This window comes from Panthera uncia, chromosome B1 (genome assembly GCF_023721935.1).
Source record: "Panthera uncia isolate 11264 chromosome B1, Puncia_PCG_1.0, whole genome shotgun sequence".
Lineage (NCBI taxonomy): Eukaryota > Metazoa > Chordata > Mammalia > Carnivora > Felidae > Panthera > Panthera uncia.
The window spans coordinates 70,545,169-70,562,875 of NC_064811.1; the positions used below are offsets into that span (position 1 = coordinate 70,545,169).

The 17,707-nt window shown below is 36.7% G+C and overlaps 1 long non-coding RNA gene across 1 annotated transcript in view; it reads right to left on the bottom strand.

Annotated features, from left to right (window-relative positions):
• Nucleotides 1-264: 264 nt before the first annotated feature.
• LOC125922911 (uncharacterized) overlaps nt 265-17,707 on the bottom strand; it is a 57,949-nt gene continuing 40,506 nt past the window's right edge. The window contains exons 2-3 of the long non-coding RNA XR_007457831.1: nt 6,355-6,517; nt 265-314 (exon numbers count right to left, since the gene is read on the bottom strand). This is a non-coding gene — a long non-coding RNA (uncharacterized LOC125922911). The remainder of the gene's footprint in view (nt 315-6,354; nt 6,518-17,707) is intronic.

The window sequence follows — 17,707 nt, forward strand, 5'->3', positions numbered from 1 at the left end:
GCAATAGTATGGCTAAGAAATTTCCTGTCACTCACTTGACCTCTCATACCTTCCACCTCCATGCACTCAACCAGCATGCTGATACCTGCAGCGTGCCATCTGGTTTTATTTTTATAGTCAGACAAAGATGACAAACTCAAGACATCTTTGGATATAACCTTAAATACCTCTCAGGGCCACAGTGAGACAAAACAACTTCATTTTTACCAGACACAAGACAAAGATGACTCATCAGACAAAACAAATCTAGTTTTACAAACCCACCTGCTCACTCCTGGGAAGCTGTTTTAATGTGATATTCCAGTGTGCTCCAGCTGAATTAGAAGGCAAAATGGAAAGTTTATTAGAAGACTAAAAGGTCACGTTAGTTTACACTTTCTTCCCCAGTATGAGGATTCTGCTAGTGAGCACAGCTCTGAGCATGAGCTCTGAATTACGAATCAGACTGCCTGGGTCTAAATCTCATTCCATTACTTAAATGGCTATGACTAAAGTTATTTAGTCTCTTCATCCTCAGTTTTTCCCATTTGTTAATAGTATTGTGAGATTATTGTGAGAATAAAATGAGGTGCTATATATGTAAAGTGTCCAGCAAGGCTGAGCAAAGGGTATCTCTTAAGCATACTGTATAATACAGGCAGTCAGATTGCCTATATTAAAATCCTGGCTTTACTACTTTCTTGCCTTGCAACTTGGGGCAAGATACTTCACATCACTCTGCTTCAGCTTCACTTTTAAGGGAAAAATTACTGCCAAGGAGAATTCAACAAAACAGTTTAGGAAAATAACTTCTGAAACACCTGACACATAGCAAGTGTGCAATAAAAGGCAACGGTTATTACTCTTACCACTACAATTACTACCACTACTATTACTGTTACTGCAACCACAGCTGATGCTGCTACTACCATATTAGCAATGTGAGAAGGCTGGAAAAAAAACCATAAACTTTTACTCTCATAGAGACTTTGGTTTACAGATTTTGAAGACATTTTCTCTCACCTTCCTATCCATATTCCTTTGTTTATCCCTGCAGTGCATTTATCAAAAGAAATTGGTGAATGTTATCAAGATACCGGAATAAGGGGATGCACTTCAGATTCTAGACTCTAGATTCTAGAAGGCGTGGAGTTCCTTGGATTATAATTTGAACAGCATCTTTGAGGGCAAAAGTCCCTGTTTTCCGGTTCATTTTATTTGGAACTTGACATCCCTGAAAATAATGGAAGGAACAAGGAGCTGGCTGTAACTGAGGAATAACTGGTCACTCTGGGAGAGGCAGAAAGTTCTCTATGAATATCTGTTTTGTCTTTCTCTAATATTAAAATTCCTGAGTCATAGTTGGGCACTCTGATTTTTAGTTGGAGACTCTATTTCCCAGATTTATTTGTAGCTAGCTGTGCCCTTGTGACTAAGTTCTTGAAATAGAATGGCAATAGAAGTGATATGTACCACTTCCAGGTTACACCTTAAAAGAAACGAGTAATACACATGTCTTCTCCTTTATTTCCTCTCACTACCTGGGATGTACATATGATGGGGGGTGTTAGAGCATCTGCTTTAGATCCAGAGATGGAAGGTTCTTAATGAGGATGGCACAGATACCCTCCCAACATTGGATTGTCTTATCTCTGAACTTTCACATGAGAGACAGCGATAAACTTCTATATTGTATTAGCTGCTAGACTTCAGGATCTCTTAGCCTGTAACTAATACAGCCAAAATAACTCAATAAAAATGGCACTCTACACAACCACAATCATAAAGGAAGACAATGTCATACTGCTTGAATGTAATGAAAACATTTTCAGAAAGGAAATACCTCAGTCTTTGAGGTAGATCATTTTATTTTATTTTTTAAATTTATTATGTTTATTTATTTTTGAGAAAAAGAGAGTGCGAGTTGGGGAAGGGCAGGGAGATGGAGACATAGAATCTGAAGCAGCTCCTGGCTCTAAGCTGTCAGCACAGAGCCTGATGTGGGGCTCAAACCCATGGGTGGCGAGATCATGACCTGAGTCGAAGTCAGATGCTAAACTGACTGAGCCACCCAGGTGCCCCACAGGTAGATCATTTTAAATCTAAAAGACTACATTAAGTTTTGAACTTCAAAGCACTCTCCAAGTCTTTTTCTCATAACAGTTATGTCTGCAATGGTATCAATTACCAGTGCTCTTTGGGTTTGTGGTTAGATACTCTTTTGTATGGTTAGAATTCAAACAAATGCTAATGTTATTATCTACATCGCCTTTATTTAGGGTTTTAACATATTCAGTTCATGGATTAGAGAGATGCAGACACCAAAGTAAAATAGACCCTAAAATTTAGGATAAAAGACAACTATATTAAAATGCCAGTAAGAAGTTGATACAATCACATCAGGGAATGACATGCTCAAGACTTACAAGCCTGAATCATTTACTGTATGTACTGCTTTTATGTTTAACAAAATCTTTAAAGAAAATTACATGCTAAGGTTGTGACTGATTGTTTACAAGTTTAGAATTATCCTCTGATTTAGAGGTAGTTTACTGCTCTATGAGAGTGAGTTTAAGCATCCTTAGGAAGTCAGTATTTTAATTTATATATATATATATATATATATATAAATAAATTATATATAAACATATATATAAATGTGTATATATATATACACACACACACATATATATATATACACACACATTCAATAAATATTAAAGTATATTTGACACAAAATGCTACATTAGTTTCAGGTATACAGCATACTGATTTGACAACTCTATACATTACGTTATGCTCACCACAAGTGTAGCTACCCTCTGTCACCATATAGCACTATTATAATACCGTTGACTGTAAGGAAGTCAATTGTAAAATGTAATAACCGAAAATTAGTACAATTGGGAATTGGCATGTTAATGGAAATTGAAAGAAGCAGGCTAATGTTACAGTGTGAAATCCAAAAAAAGGTAAGTGACTCTGCGGTAGAAAGGAGATTAAAAGTAGACCTTTTTCTTCCACACAGTCATGGCCAAAGGATGATTTCATCTCACATACTGTGATTATGATTCATCAGGGAATATCTAAAGCAAAGGCAGCCTTTCATCAGGCTAGCATAGCTTAATAAAAATGCCTGTAAGAACATCCACATCCTGTCCTTTCCTTCTGTAAACATTTGCTCTGAGGTTTGCGCTCTTGGATTGACCCACCATGCCAGAGGAAATGGGTACCCTCTCTCTAGGCCAGGTTTGCCTGATATCGTTACAACTAATTTTCTAGCCTGCAGATAAATCTTTTAGAAGTTTTTTTGACATGGCTCAATGCCTATGTATCTTTTTACTTCTAAGTCAATGAGTAAATGAAAGTTTCTGAATATTTAGATCTGGGACCAGATCATTAATCTCATCCATTAGATTCAGTCTGGAATAGCTATCCTTGAGTTCGTACCATCACATGTATTTTTATGCTAATTTTATTTCTGGGGGAGTACTATTCTTAATAATTTAAACAGTACTCAATTTTAAATCAGACAAAGGAAAGACAGGTAATATTGATCTTAAAAATAAATGATTACCCCACTACGCACCAAGTAGCCTGAGGGAAAATACTGATTTAACACCAAATGCTGACAAAAATACAGAGAAACTGGATCTTTCACACATAGTTGGTCAAATACAAAGGCAGACAATTACTCCAGAGAACGTTTTGCAATTTCTTAGAGAATTAAACATATACTTAACAATCTAGCAATTGCCCTCTTAGACATTTATCCTAGGAAAATTACAACTTACTCTCATAAAAATCTGTATACAAATTTTTTTTAGCAACTTTAACTGTGATAGCCCTAATTAAAAACAACCCAGATGTCCTTCAAAAGGTGAATGAATAAACAAACTGAGGTAAATCTATACAATGGAGTACTATTCTGAAATACAAAGATATTATTTATATACACATCAACTTGGATAAATCTCAAGCCATTATGCTCAATGAAAAAAGCCTAACTCAAAATATTAGTTACTATATGATTCCACTCTTAAAATAGCAAAATTATAGGAATCAGATCAGTGGAGAATAGATCAATGGGGTTAGGGATGGGGGAAGAGGGAAGTATGACTAGGCATCGTGAAGGAGTTCAGTGGTGATTAAATCTATATGCTGATAATATTTCATAGAACCATACAATGGGAGTGTATGTGAAAACTAGTGAAATTTGAGTAAATTCTATAGGAAGAGTATTCCTGGTTTTGATAATGTACTACAGTTAAGCAAAATGTTAGTTTTGGAGAAGCTGGGTAAAGGGTTCATGGGACCTCTCTATACTATTTTTGCAACTTCTTGTCAATTTATAATTATTGCAAATAAAAAAATTTAAATTGATTATATTAACTCACCAAATACTACAGTTTACTTTTTAATCTACTTATTTTATTTTATGGGAAGTAATGCAAGGAGGAGCAAGAATGTCAAACTGCTTTAATCAGAACAGTTCTGCTTTTTATCTGTTTATTCCTATGGGAAGATTTCTTTTTTTTTTTAATTTTTTTAATGTTTATTTATTTATTTTTCCAATATATGAAATTTATTGTCAAATTGGTTTCCATACAACACCCAGTGCTCATCCCAAAAGGTGTCCTCCTCAATACCCATCCCCCATCCTCCCCTCCCTCCCACCCCCCATCAACCCTCAGTTTGTTCTCAGTTTTTAAGAGTCTCTTGTGCTTTGGCTCTCTCCCACTCTAACCTCTTTTTTTTTTTTTTCCTTCCCCTCCCCCATGGGTTTCTGTTAAGTTTCTCAGGATCCACATAAGAGTGAAACCATATGGTATCTGTCTTTCTCTGTATGGCTTATTTCACTTAGCATCACACTCTCCAGTTCCATCCACGTTGCTACAAAAGGCCATATTTCATTCTTTCTCATTGCCATGTAGTATTCCATTGTGTATATAAACCACAATTTCTTCATCCATTCATCAGTTGATGGACATTTAGGCTCTTTCCATAATTTGGCTATTGTTGAGAGTGCTGCTATAAACATTGGGGTACAAGTGCCCCTATGCATCAGTACTCCTGTATCCCTTGGGTAAATTCCTAGCAGTGCTATTGCTGGGTCATAGGGTAGGTCTATTTTTAATTTTCTGAGGAACCTCCACACTGCTTTACCTATGGGAAGATTTCTTATGTAGACACAGTTATTGGGATACAGTCTGAAAACCACTTCTAAAAAGTTATAGACATTTCTTGAGACAAAATCAAATCATGTACAATAATTTAGTTTTTAATCAAGAAAAGTAGGTATGTTTTAGAAGGCATTTTGATTATTATTTATGGTAACAAAGAGTTATAGCTTCCAAGGGAAGTTATTATAAATAGCCACATATTTTAGACATGGTATGAGACCTGGTTTGTTTGTTATGAAATTACAGATGCTGACGTTAACCAGAGCTAACATACTGCTTGTTGCATTGCAGGGAAATGAAATTGTTGGTGGACTTTTCCTAGAAGTCATTTAAAACTGGCAGTTAGCTGGTAGAGCAGTGATTTTTCAATCTGAGATCCAGTTAGGCAAGACAAGAACGGCTACAAAACTACTCAGCTTGGCCTAACGTAGGATTTGTTGCCAATATAAACTGCACCTCTAAATATTCAAAAAAATCTTTATTTGCTCCCATGAAATGTTGCCCTCATGCAGGTATTTTGGACAGCAGAGCAGTTTGAGGTGGCTGACAGCTGCCTCATACAGAGATGTTTCTTGCGGCACCTGTAGAGGCAAAGCTTTCCTGGTAGGATCTGACCAGATGTGGTTTGGACCCTTCACTCTACATGCCCAACATACCTACCCAGAGCCCCAGTAAGTTTCTTACCCCAGTGACCAAAGCCTGATTACAGCTGTAGTGCTTAGACACGGCCTCTGGGGTAATTATAGAGTTGGCCTTGTGGTTGTCTTCCAGGAAATGGCAAATACCACTTGCCTTAGTTGGTCCCGGCAGACTTCACTCGGGGACAACAGGAAACAAACTCCATGTAAGGGCATCCTGTAGCAGCTGCTACTTTTTGGCAGCTGGAAGGTAGACATGTTCTCTTTCACCATCTCCGTTTCCCCTTCCTAAATCAATTTGAGGCTTGTACGTATACAGTGATCCTTAAAAGGACCTACACTGGATAATTGCTTTTGACCTTCCTCCACTTACTCTGACTCTGAGAATGTTTTTGCAGCTAACTTTTTCAACACTATTATCTTACTGCCAAGTGTCCTGGAAAGTTCTTCAAAGAGTTTTCTCTGCTTTCATCATTTAAGAGAATAGTAGCTTTATTAGCTTGGGGCCAAAAATGGATTTAAAAAATATAATTAGTTCCCAAAATTAAACTTACCAGCTGCAGAAACTCAACTCTTCTCTGAACTGTTAAATTTGGATTCGAACTGTGAAACTGGAGCAGGAGCAGGCTGTTTGATGGGGGTGGGAGGGGACAGGTCACATAGGGTCTTCTCAGGTGTCCTCACCATCTCTTGTCCGTGGGTACTTGTCCCATTTCCCTACAGCAAGAGGAATTTGATAGGGTGTTGTATGTGAAAGGAAGCCATAGCAGGAAAAGTTTTGGAATGCCATGGAGTATTACATGGCCACTAAAAATAATGAATTTCCAGCTAATACAAATGATTTTCTACAATTCCCACAATAATTCAATTATTGTTGAGTGAGGAAAACAAGATACAGAAGAGTGTGATACTATATGTGGTACACAGAATTGGTCTCTCTTGCTTGCACGTTATACATTTGGCAGGTGCAATAAATTAGCCGTGGTGAACAGGAGCATATATTGGGCATATGCATAGTCTCTCTCCCTGAGACAAAGCTATTTCATCCATTTTCCCATTGTGCTAGCAATGGGTGGCTGATGAGAGGATGAATAATGTCACCTGGCTGAGTCATTTTTGTCTACCTGGCTGTTTGGTACCCCTTCCATGTTGGTTGATCTTGGGTAGGTGTTACATGTTTTCAGGCTCTTTATACATCGTGCTCATTCTCTAATGTTCAACTATCTGCCTACTTACCAGGTTTCCTTTTTCCTGATATTCCAGTCTTTCTCCTTATAGGCCCATATAGTGGGTTTAAGTGTTTCCCCCAAATTCATGCCTACCTGGAAACTCAGATTGTGACCTTCCTTGGAATTAGCATCTTTGTAAATATAATTAGTTAAAAATCTTCAGATAAAATCATACCAGATTTAGAGTGGGCCCGAAGTCCAATGACTGGGGCTCTTATAAGAAGAAGGGAGGACACTGAGAGGTGCATGGAGAAGAAGGCATTATTGACAATGATTGGAATGATGAGTCTACAAGCCAAGGAATGCCAAGGATGGCTGGTGATTACTGGAAGCTAGGAGAGAGGCTTGGTATGGTTTTGTCCTTAGAGCCTCCAGAAGAACTAACCCTACTAACACCTTGATTTCAGATTTCGGGCTTCCTTGAACTATGAGGGAATAAATTTAAGCTGTTTAATCTGCATGGCAGCTCTAGGAAATGAGCATAGTCCCTGACCAGCTGGCCAAGCATCTGCTACTATCCAAGAGTCCATGTATATTCTGACCTTTGGTGGTTTCTTTCTTCACACAAAATGGATAATTAGGTATACAGCCCTGAAGCTCTGCCTACTGGGTGATTTCCCTTATCACTATGTTTCAAGGGTATCACTTAAACATTTATGATACCTAATTTCTATCATACAATAAATTTGACATATTAAACTAAAGACTTCTGACATGAAAAGGTATCCTTAAGAAAGCAAAAAGATAAATGAAGACAAAATATTTGTAACACCTTGGCAAAGAACTGATAGCAAGAATATATACAAGATATCTATAAGGTAATAAGAAGACCACAATGAGATACCATTTAAAACCCAATTAGTTAACTGAAGAAGTCTAATATAATCAAACACTGAAGATGATGTGGATAAGTAGACTGGCTTATACTTTGCTGGTGGGAGTACAAATTGGATGAACTACTTTGGAAAATAATCTGGCATTATCTTTTAAAATTGGAGATTCGTGGGGCACCCAGGTGGCTCAGTTGGTTGAGCGGCCTACACTTGATCTTGGCTCAGGTCATGATCTCACGGTTTTGTGGGTTTGAGCCCCATGTTGGAAAAAAGTAGAAATGCCCATGCTCCCCATGTACTGCTCCTCTAAAGCAAGAACCACTGATACAAAAGAATTTAGAGAAACAACTTAATAGTTGAAGTGTTGGAAGTATAATGGAAGCATTCCCAAGTTCTCCAACCTTTGGAATTAACTTTTTCTTTAATTTACAAACGAAGTGATCTAAGTCACATTCCGCATACAATGGGAAATCCAGAACCTTCTCCAATGATCCTGTGATTTGCTGTAAAAGAGATTAATGTTCTTCCAGACATTTGTTACTGAAGTTTCCTGCTTCTGCAGAATTCTGGATCCCCACTCACTTGTATTCTCACTCTACTGTGTGAGTAGCCCTCTGTGCTTACTTTCTCTTCATTCACTCAAGTACCACTAATATATTTCACCTCCACTCCTGGCTCTCCCTCTCCTTTACTCTATCTCATTTTTTGCCCTAGAATTTATCATCATCTGGAAAATTATATATTAATTTCATGGGGACAGAGACATGGTCCGTTCTATTTGTTCCTACATCCCTAAGTGCTATTCCACATGCAGAAGGAACTCAATAAATATGTGTGTGATGAATGAATGATTGAAAACTTTATTATTATTAATGATATTTATTTATTTATTTAATCTACATAGCAGACTTTTACTGTGAGCTTTGGATAATGGAGGTTACTTAAATCAGATCTCAGAATGGGAAAACAATTTAAAATGAAACCCTACACATCTCTTTTTTCCTAGCTCCCAGACCATTCTCAACAGGGAATTTCTCACAAGCCTTTCTCCTTAGGCCATGTTTGTGACCTTCTTAGGCCTCCTTTCCCTTGACCTTTTAGGCCTTATCTTGTCCCTCCTCCCATCTCAGGTCCAGAGCTCTTCTTGTTTCCAACACTGATTCAATCAGCAATGTACCTACACAATCAAAAGTCCAGTTGTTGTCTTTCCAATACTTGGTGCTTAAAATTTGATTAATCATAATCCTTGGCCCATGACACAGTCTCAACCTTGGTCCAGGCCTGGACTTTATTTATTTATTTTTTTGTTTACTTACATATTTGTTTATTAAATAAATACCTGTATATGCACCATGCAGCATGAAAATGAGAACATTCATAATTTCTAACATGTACCTATATTTTCCTCCCTATTTTATACCCTGCCTCTCTACAGAAGTTTTCCAAGTACCTCTGATTCCTGACAATCCCCTCCTCCAATCCCTCCTACCTCTGTTGGTCAACATTTCTTACATACAACTGTGCTTCCTAGTTTGGTCATCCCAGGGTAGCCCAAATAATCTCAGGTTATACAATTGTAACAAAGTAATAAATAAAATTTTTATTGACAACATATTTAATTTAAAAAACCCAGAATTTGTTTAAAAACAATAGTGTTGTTAAACGAAACGTGAGAATCCTCAATGCCTTAATTTGAAAATCACTCCGTTAGAGTCTTTTTTAAAAATCAATTTTTGTTCCTCTTTAATAACAGCTCCATTTTTCCTGACATTGCTTGTTTCCAATATATTGGAACTGAAACTGGACAAAACAGTTAGATGAATGTTGAATTAAAAGTCTCTTCTTTGATCTTTCTCTGTGTGTGTTTAATTTACTGAATGTTTACCACATGCCAAGAATCATCTTAAGCACATTGTATGTATTATTTCATTTAATGTTCACAATATCCGCATGAGTTACATGCATTAGTATCCCTACTTACAAATGCTCATGCAACTAAGTACAGTAGTTTCGCCACCAAGGTTGTCTGACTCCTGAGCCCATGGCTTCAATTCATTTACAATACTATCTTCAGTAAATACCAATATATTTAATAGAAAAATGTCCTAACATCACTCAACAGGAATCAAACTAAAACACATGAAATACTTTTTCTCATAGGAAAGTGTAGTTCCTATTGATTCATCATTTTAAACTTTCTTGTTAAAATGCTTCAAAAAAACACTACCTTTAATTTTCAAGATCTTCCAAGTTTATGATGATCAGCTCATGAATGCTAGAAGAAAAGATGAATCATTGCTGCCCAAATTAAAGTGCAGCAGGTTCTTAGTGAAAACCTAAGTCCCGGGTTAGTTAAGGACTAAATCTAAATGCCACATAGAATATGTCCTTTTATTTTTAGTGCTCCAGGAAGCAAAGATATCCAGGTACTAGAACATTACAAACACTCAGTAGGTTTTGCCAGACAGCATAACTTAAGCATCTTATTTTTAGTAAAAAGAACTCAGTCTTCGTGCCCTACAAATGTCATATAGTTTGCTTTCATACCATGTTCTTTCGTCTATGGTTATTACTTACTTCTTAGGTACACAGATAGAAACTTTTGCTAGCATGGAATGAAACTTTTCCAAACTCCTATTTCCTTTCCTTACCACATTCCATAGTAAAACAATATTTTTTTTAAAAAAAATATCTCAAGTTGCTTTTCCTCTTTCTACAGCTATTTTAGTATTTCCAGGATTTCAAAGCATGTGTTCACACACACCCCACCCCCTACAATCCGTATATTAAAAAAAAAAAGTTCTGTGAGCTGATAATTTCTCTATTCTGAAGTTTTCCCTGTAAGTCTTGTAACAGAGTTATCCTTAAGGACATAAATAAGATAGGCTGTTTACAATTAGTTAAATCCAGGTAGTTCTCTTTCGTCATTAACAGTCTCTAGTATCCCTGACATCGAAGCTATGAAAATTCTAATCACCGAGACATTAAGAATTGGGTCCCCCAAGGCAATGTAGATCTTGTAGATTTTATTTCATTTTGAAACAAAACAAAAATTTGGCAAAAACCACTAACCCTGTGATGCATGCTAACTTAATTCCATTCTGTTAAAACAATGCTGATTGGGGCCCACGGAATTGATTTCACAACCCATAATGAGTGATGACCCACCATTTGTAAGTCAAGTGTCCCAAAGCGTGGCATCCCAGGCATCGCGGGACTGTGGCTTTCAGAACCTGGACCATACGTCAGAACTACTTGTAAAACTGCAAAAGTATGAATACCCAGGTCTCACATAGGACTTATTAAATCAGAATAGCCAGGGAATTAAGAGGGAAGTTTCTGAAACTTTTCACTTGACAGATTTGGGAGTACAGTTGGACTGGGGGAGTGACAAGAATGAGTTCACTTGTCACTAAGAAGTGAGATCAGTGAACTGCAGGGGTAGATCCAGGTTTGGTGGAGCATGAAGGTTGTACAATTTTGGAGTCCTTTTTAAGAAACAGTACAAATTAAGTAGGAAAATAAACATTTATGTAGAATGACAAAAATAAAGCACAATAAATTACAAATAGTATTTTATCTATTTATTAAGTTTTTATTTAAATTCCAGTTAACATACAGTGCAATATTAATTTCAGGTGTAAAATTTAGTGATTCATCACTTCCATACATCACCCAGTCTCATCACAACAAGTACACTCCTTAATACCCATCACCCATTTAACCTATCTCCCCATCCACCTCCCCTCCAGCAACCCTCAGTTTGTTTCTGTATTTAGGAGTTTGTTTCTTGGTTTCTTTTTTCCCCCCTATGTTCACCTGTTTTATTTCTTAAATTCCACGTATGAGTGAAATTATATGGTATCTGTCTTTCTCTACTGGACTTATTTGGCTTAGTATCATACTCTCTAGCTCCATCCATGTCATTGTAAATGGCAAGATTCCATTCTTTTTGATAGCTGAGTAATATTCCATTGCATATATATACCAAATCTTCTTATCCATTCATCAGTCAGTGAACACTTGGTCTCTTTTCATAATTAATAAAATTGACAAAACCCTAGCCAGACTTATCAAAGAGAAAAGGAAAGGGGCCCAATTAAATAAAAATCACAAATGAGAGCAGGGAAATAACACCCAGTACCACAGAAATACAATTACAGTAAAACCTTGGATTGTGAGTAACTTGTTCTGTGAGTGTTTCACAAGATGAATATTTCTAATAAATTTTAACTTGATAAATGAGCCATGTCTTGCAATACAAATAGCACATGATGCCAAACATGACATGATCACAACTGAGCCAATAGTTCTTGAAATTCGCTTTGATATATGAGTGCTTTGGATTACAAGTATATTTCCAGATTGAATTATGCTCACAAATCAAGGTTTTACTGTATAAGAGAATATTATGAAAAATTATCTGCCAACAAATTGAACAATTTGGAAGAAATGGATAAATTCCTAGAAATATATAAACTACCAAAACTGAAACAGGAAGAAATAGAAAACTTGAACAGACTCATAAGCAGCAAATAAATGGAATCAGTAATCAAAAATCTCCCAATAAACAAAAGGCCAGGGTCAGATGGCTTCCCAGGGGAATTCTACTACATTTAAAGAAGAATTAATACCTATTTTTCTCAAACTATCCTAAAAATACAAATGGAAGGAAAACTTCCGAACTTATTCTCTGAGGCCGTCATTACCCTGATTTCAAAACCGGACAAAGGACTCCACTAAAAAACAGAACTATAGGCCAATATCCCTAATGAACATAGAAGCAAAAATTCTCAACAAAATACTAGCAAATCATATCCAAAAGTACATTAAAAGAATCATTCACTATGATCAAGAGGGATTTATCCCTGGGCTACATGGGTAGTTCAATATTCGCAAATCAATCAATGTGATACACCACATTAATAAAAGAAATGATAAGAACCGTATAATCCTCTCAATAGATGGAGAGAAAGCATTTGACAAAGCACAACATTCATTAATGATAAAAACCCTCAAAAAGGAAGGATAGAGGGAACATACCTTAACATCATAAAGGCCATATACAAAAAATCCATAGCCAATATCATCTTCAATGAGGAGAGACTGCAAGCTTTTCCTCTATGGTCAGGAATGAGACAAGTATTTTCACTCTCACCTCTATTATTTAACATACATAGTACTGGAAGTCTTAGCCTCAGCAATCAGACAACTAAAAGAATTAAAAGGCATCCAAATCAGCAAGGAAGAAATCAAACTTTCACTATTTGTAGATAACATGATACTCTATATAGATAACTCAAAAGTCTCCACCAAAAAATTGCTAGACCTGATACATAAATTCAGTAAAATCACTACATGCAAAATCAAAGTATAGAAATATGTTGCATTTCTATACACCACTAATGAAGTAGCAGAAAGAGAAATCAAGGAATCAATCCCACTTACAACTCCACCAAAACTAATAAGATACCTAGGAATAAACCTAAAGAGGTGAAAGACCTGTCCTCTGAAAACTATAAAACACTGATGAAAGAAACTGAAGATGCCACAAATAAATGAAAAAAACACTCCATGCTCATGGATTGGAAGAACAAATATTGTTAAAATGCCTATAATACCCAAAGCAATCTACACATTTAATGCAATCCCTATCAAAATACCACAAGCATTTTTCACAGAGCTAGAACAAACAATCCTAAAATTTGTATGGAACCACAAAAGACCCCAAATAGCCAAAGCAATATTGAAAAAGAAAAGCAAAGCTGGAGGCATCACAATTCCCGACTTCAAGTTATACTACAAATCTTATTTTTTTAAAGTTTATTCATTTATTTTGAGACAGAGAGAGAGAGAGAGAGGAAGAGAGAGAGAGAATGCATGCATATGAGTGGGGTAGCGGCATAGAGAAAGGGAGAGAGAGAATCCCAAGCAGGATCCAGGCTGTCAGCGTGGAGTATGATGAGGGGCTTGATCTCATGAACCATGAAATCATCGCCTGAGCCAAAATCAAGAGTCAGACACTTGGGATGCCTGGATGGCTCAGTCAGTTGAGCATCTGACTTTGCCTCAGGTCATGATCTCACCATTCTTGAGTTCAGGCACCACATCAGGCTCGCTGATGTCAGCCTGTCTGTGCAAAGTCCGCTTCTGATCCTCTGTCCCCCTCTCTCTGCCCTCCCCCCTCTTATGCTCTCCCCAAAATAAGTAAATATTAAACAAACAACAAAAGAGTCAGACACTTAACTGACTGAACCACCCAGTTGCCCCAATATATTACAAATTTTAAAAGGCTGACAAATCTCATGAACATAAACAAATCCATAAAAATATTTTTACTAATTAACTGCATTACATAGCCTCTTTAGTACTTTCTACATTATATTTATTAGATTCATACTATAACTTATGTTTAGAGAGAATAAAACAACTGTTTGGCCTTTCCTTCAATATTGTTGGACTGAAGTTTATTATTTATTAAAATTTTTTTTAATGTTTATTTTTGAGAGAGAGAGAGAGAGAGAGAGAGAGAACACAAGCAGAGGAGAGGCAGAGAGAGAGGGAGACACAGAATCTGAAGCAGGCTCCAGCTCTGAGCTGTCAGCACAGAGCCAGATGCAGGGCTAGAACCCATAAACTGTGAGGTCATGACCTGAGCCAAAGTCTGATGCTTAAGTAACTGAGCCACCCAGGTGCCCAAGTTTATTTTTTATTGATGATAGCTGAGAAAAGTTTCTTCCAGCTTTGCAACTTGTTATTGAAAAATGTCATATAAAACTGTTAGATTGTTGTATTAATTTGCTAGGGCTGCCATAGCAAAATACCACATAACAAAAACAACAATATGTTTTCACACAATTCTGAGGTAGAAGTCCAAGATCAAGGTGTTGGTAGGTTTGGTTGTTTCTGAGACCTCTCTCCTTGGCTCAGAGATGGCCTCCTTCTCTCTGTGTGCTCATGTGGTTGCCCCTCTTTGTTGTTTGCATACTAATGTCTTCTTATAAGGGCACCAGTCATACTGGATTAGGGCCCACCCTAATGACTCCATTTCAACTTAATTACCTCATCAAAGGCCCTATGTCCAAATATAGTCACATTCCGAGGCACTGGGGATTAGGGACTCAATATATGAATGTTGAGGGACTACAATTCTGCCTGTAACATTGTGAAATTTGAGGAAATATCTCTCAACTTTCTTTCATTTATGAGCTGAAAGATTTCAGTACATATTTTTTCCTGTGCAGTGATTGATTGTTAATACTTTGAATTGGTGATACATTAACTGGTTTGGTGTCTATGTCTTCATTATATTGATTTGTTGTCATTATCTTTGTAGATGTCAAATCAGGAAAAAGAAAATTGAAAACATTTTCCAATGATTCACATCTCTTCATTATTTAGATTTTTCAAACAATCTAGGCAACTACATATTACTACTATTTGAAATTTATTACTTTCCTTTAATTAATTATTGCTTTTGGTATATTCTAAAAAAGATTTTACAATTTCCTTCTCAACACCAAACTAATTTTAATTTATTTCATTCTCATCTTTACTGCTTTTCATTTAAAATCCACTAGTTTTTATTTAACCTTTTAAAATTTATTAAATAAACTTAAATTACAAAAGAAGCTATACTTTATATAAAACTAAATCAGGAGTTTACAATTTCATATTGTTTTTAAAAAACTAAACTTTTTGCCAGATTGAAATTGAGCTTTATCAAGTATGCCATTTTCATAAAAAAGAAAAAAATAATGTATGGTGTTTTAGCAGGTCTACATGCTGCATCACTGAGTATATAATTTTGACAGGCAAGAGCTTCCGTTTTGACAAGATATACATGATAATGGAATCCTCCACTACCATTTTGCATGTCTGGTGTTGCAAGATATACATGATAACGGAATCCTCCACTACCATTTTGCATGTCTGGTGTTCAAAACTAACTTTTGCCTCCATACATTTTAGTTCTGGTTCTCACTGACAACCCAGATGCTTCCGGTGCCAATTGCAATATGAGAGGCTCATTTCTTAAACTGGCTCTGTTCATGATGCTGGGTGAGTTGGCACAGAAGGTGGTAGGGGTATTCCTGGAAGCCATTTCTACAATGGGACAGCTAGCAATAACTTTACTATATATGGAAATGACTGTAAACCACATAAATATATCCCACTTAACTCAAACTGAATGCATCTCCATTTCACATTTCACTTTAGATTTGAAAAGTGCCTGCATCAGTGGACATAAGGAGAAGCTGCCGTGGAAAGAGATAGAAGTATTTATGGATTGTGGTTAAAATTTCTTACTTTTTCAGATTTTATGAAATCATCTGACCATGTAAATATGGTCAGGGTTCTGGAAGGGGTTGTACAGGTGAGGGCTCTGAACCTTATGCTTCTTTTTTTTGTCTTCGTGAAATCTAACCTTGGCGAAATGTGTAGGAGCTCTGCTGTCCCCATACCATAAATGTCATGTGAGGTTTCTACCTAGTACAGTGTTTCCCCAGGACTTGCCTTCAGGTTAGTGTTATTCCTGACAAAGTTTTCAATATTATAAAATGAAAGGAAAAGGAAAGACAGTGTGATATATATATCTATATATATATATATATATATATATCTATATGTCATGTAGAGTTGCCCATGGTTCTCTCTTAAGAAAGACTGTCATCTTTTAATGAGAGTACATCCCTTCTATTCAGTGTTAAAAATATCCTTCCTTATTTGAAATACTGGTGACAATAGAGAGTTAATTTTAAGTTTGCCAACTTAGGTCAGTCCCTGTATGTTCTGGCTCTGCTATCACAGATTCCTTTGCTTTCAGCATGTATAGACAGGAGGAAAGAAAACAAAAGATTGCATGGGCATGGAAGAGCATTTGCCTGTTTTGCCCACATTCCTTTGATCAGCATTCAGTCCTATGGTCTCACTCTAGATGCATGAATACCTAGAAAATGTGTGTGTGCAGGAAGGGAATGCATCAGTGAACCACAGCATTTTCTGGATTCTGATAAAGTTTTAAGCAGTAGGAGTAAGACATGATTATGTTTTTAGGCCTTTAGTCTAACTATGTCATTATCTTTTATCACATAAGATGACAACCTCAGTATCTAGTGTATTAGTTTTCTATTGTATAACAAATATCACAAACTTAATGGCTTAAAATAACACCCAGTTTTTATCTCAAGTTCTATGGCCATGGCTGAATTCTCTGCTTAGTGTGTTACAAGCCAAAATCAAGGTGTTGGCAGGAATGCATGCTTTTCTGAAGGTTCTGAGGAATTATAACTTTCAAACTCATTCAGGTTGTTGGCAGAAGTCAGTTGCTTGCAGGTGTAAGACTGAGGTTCTGACTTCCTTGCCTTGGTGGCTGCCTTCAACTTCAAGTCAGCAATGGTGCATCAAATGCTTCTCTTGCTTTAAATCTCTCTCCATGTCTTCTGCTTTCAAGGTCTCCGTGGTTGCCTTGGGCCCACCCAAGTCATCCAAGATAATCTCCCTATTTTAAAGTCAACTGATTCATAACCTCAATTATACATACAGTCCCTTTTGCCATGTAAGGTAATATATTCATGTGTGTAACACCAGGGGACAAAGGTCACAGGAGTCAACATTTTGCTTCCCACACTGAGGGTATCCTGCAAGCTTAGCCTTCCTTCTTCTTTTATTTATTTTCTAAGTACACTAGGTCCTAAGAGACCTCCAGTACCTTGTCAACCTTTCAGCCTGAAATACCAAATGTCATCAGGTTTTTTCCTCTGCGCAATTTCAGGTGTATGCAGAGGAGTTGGATAGTGTGTCTAACTATTGTATGGCTGGGTGTAGAGGGGACTGGAGGGGGT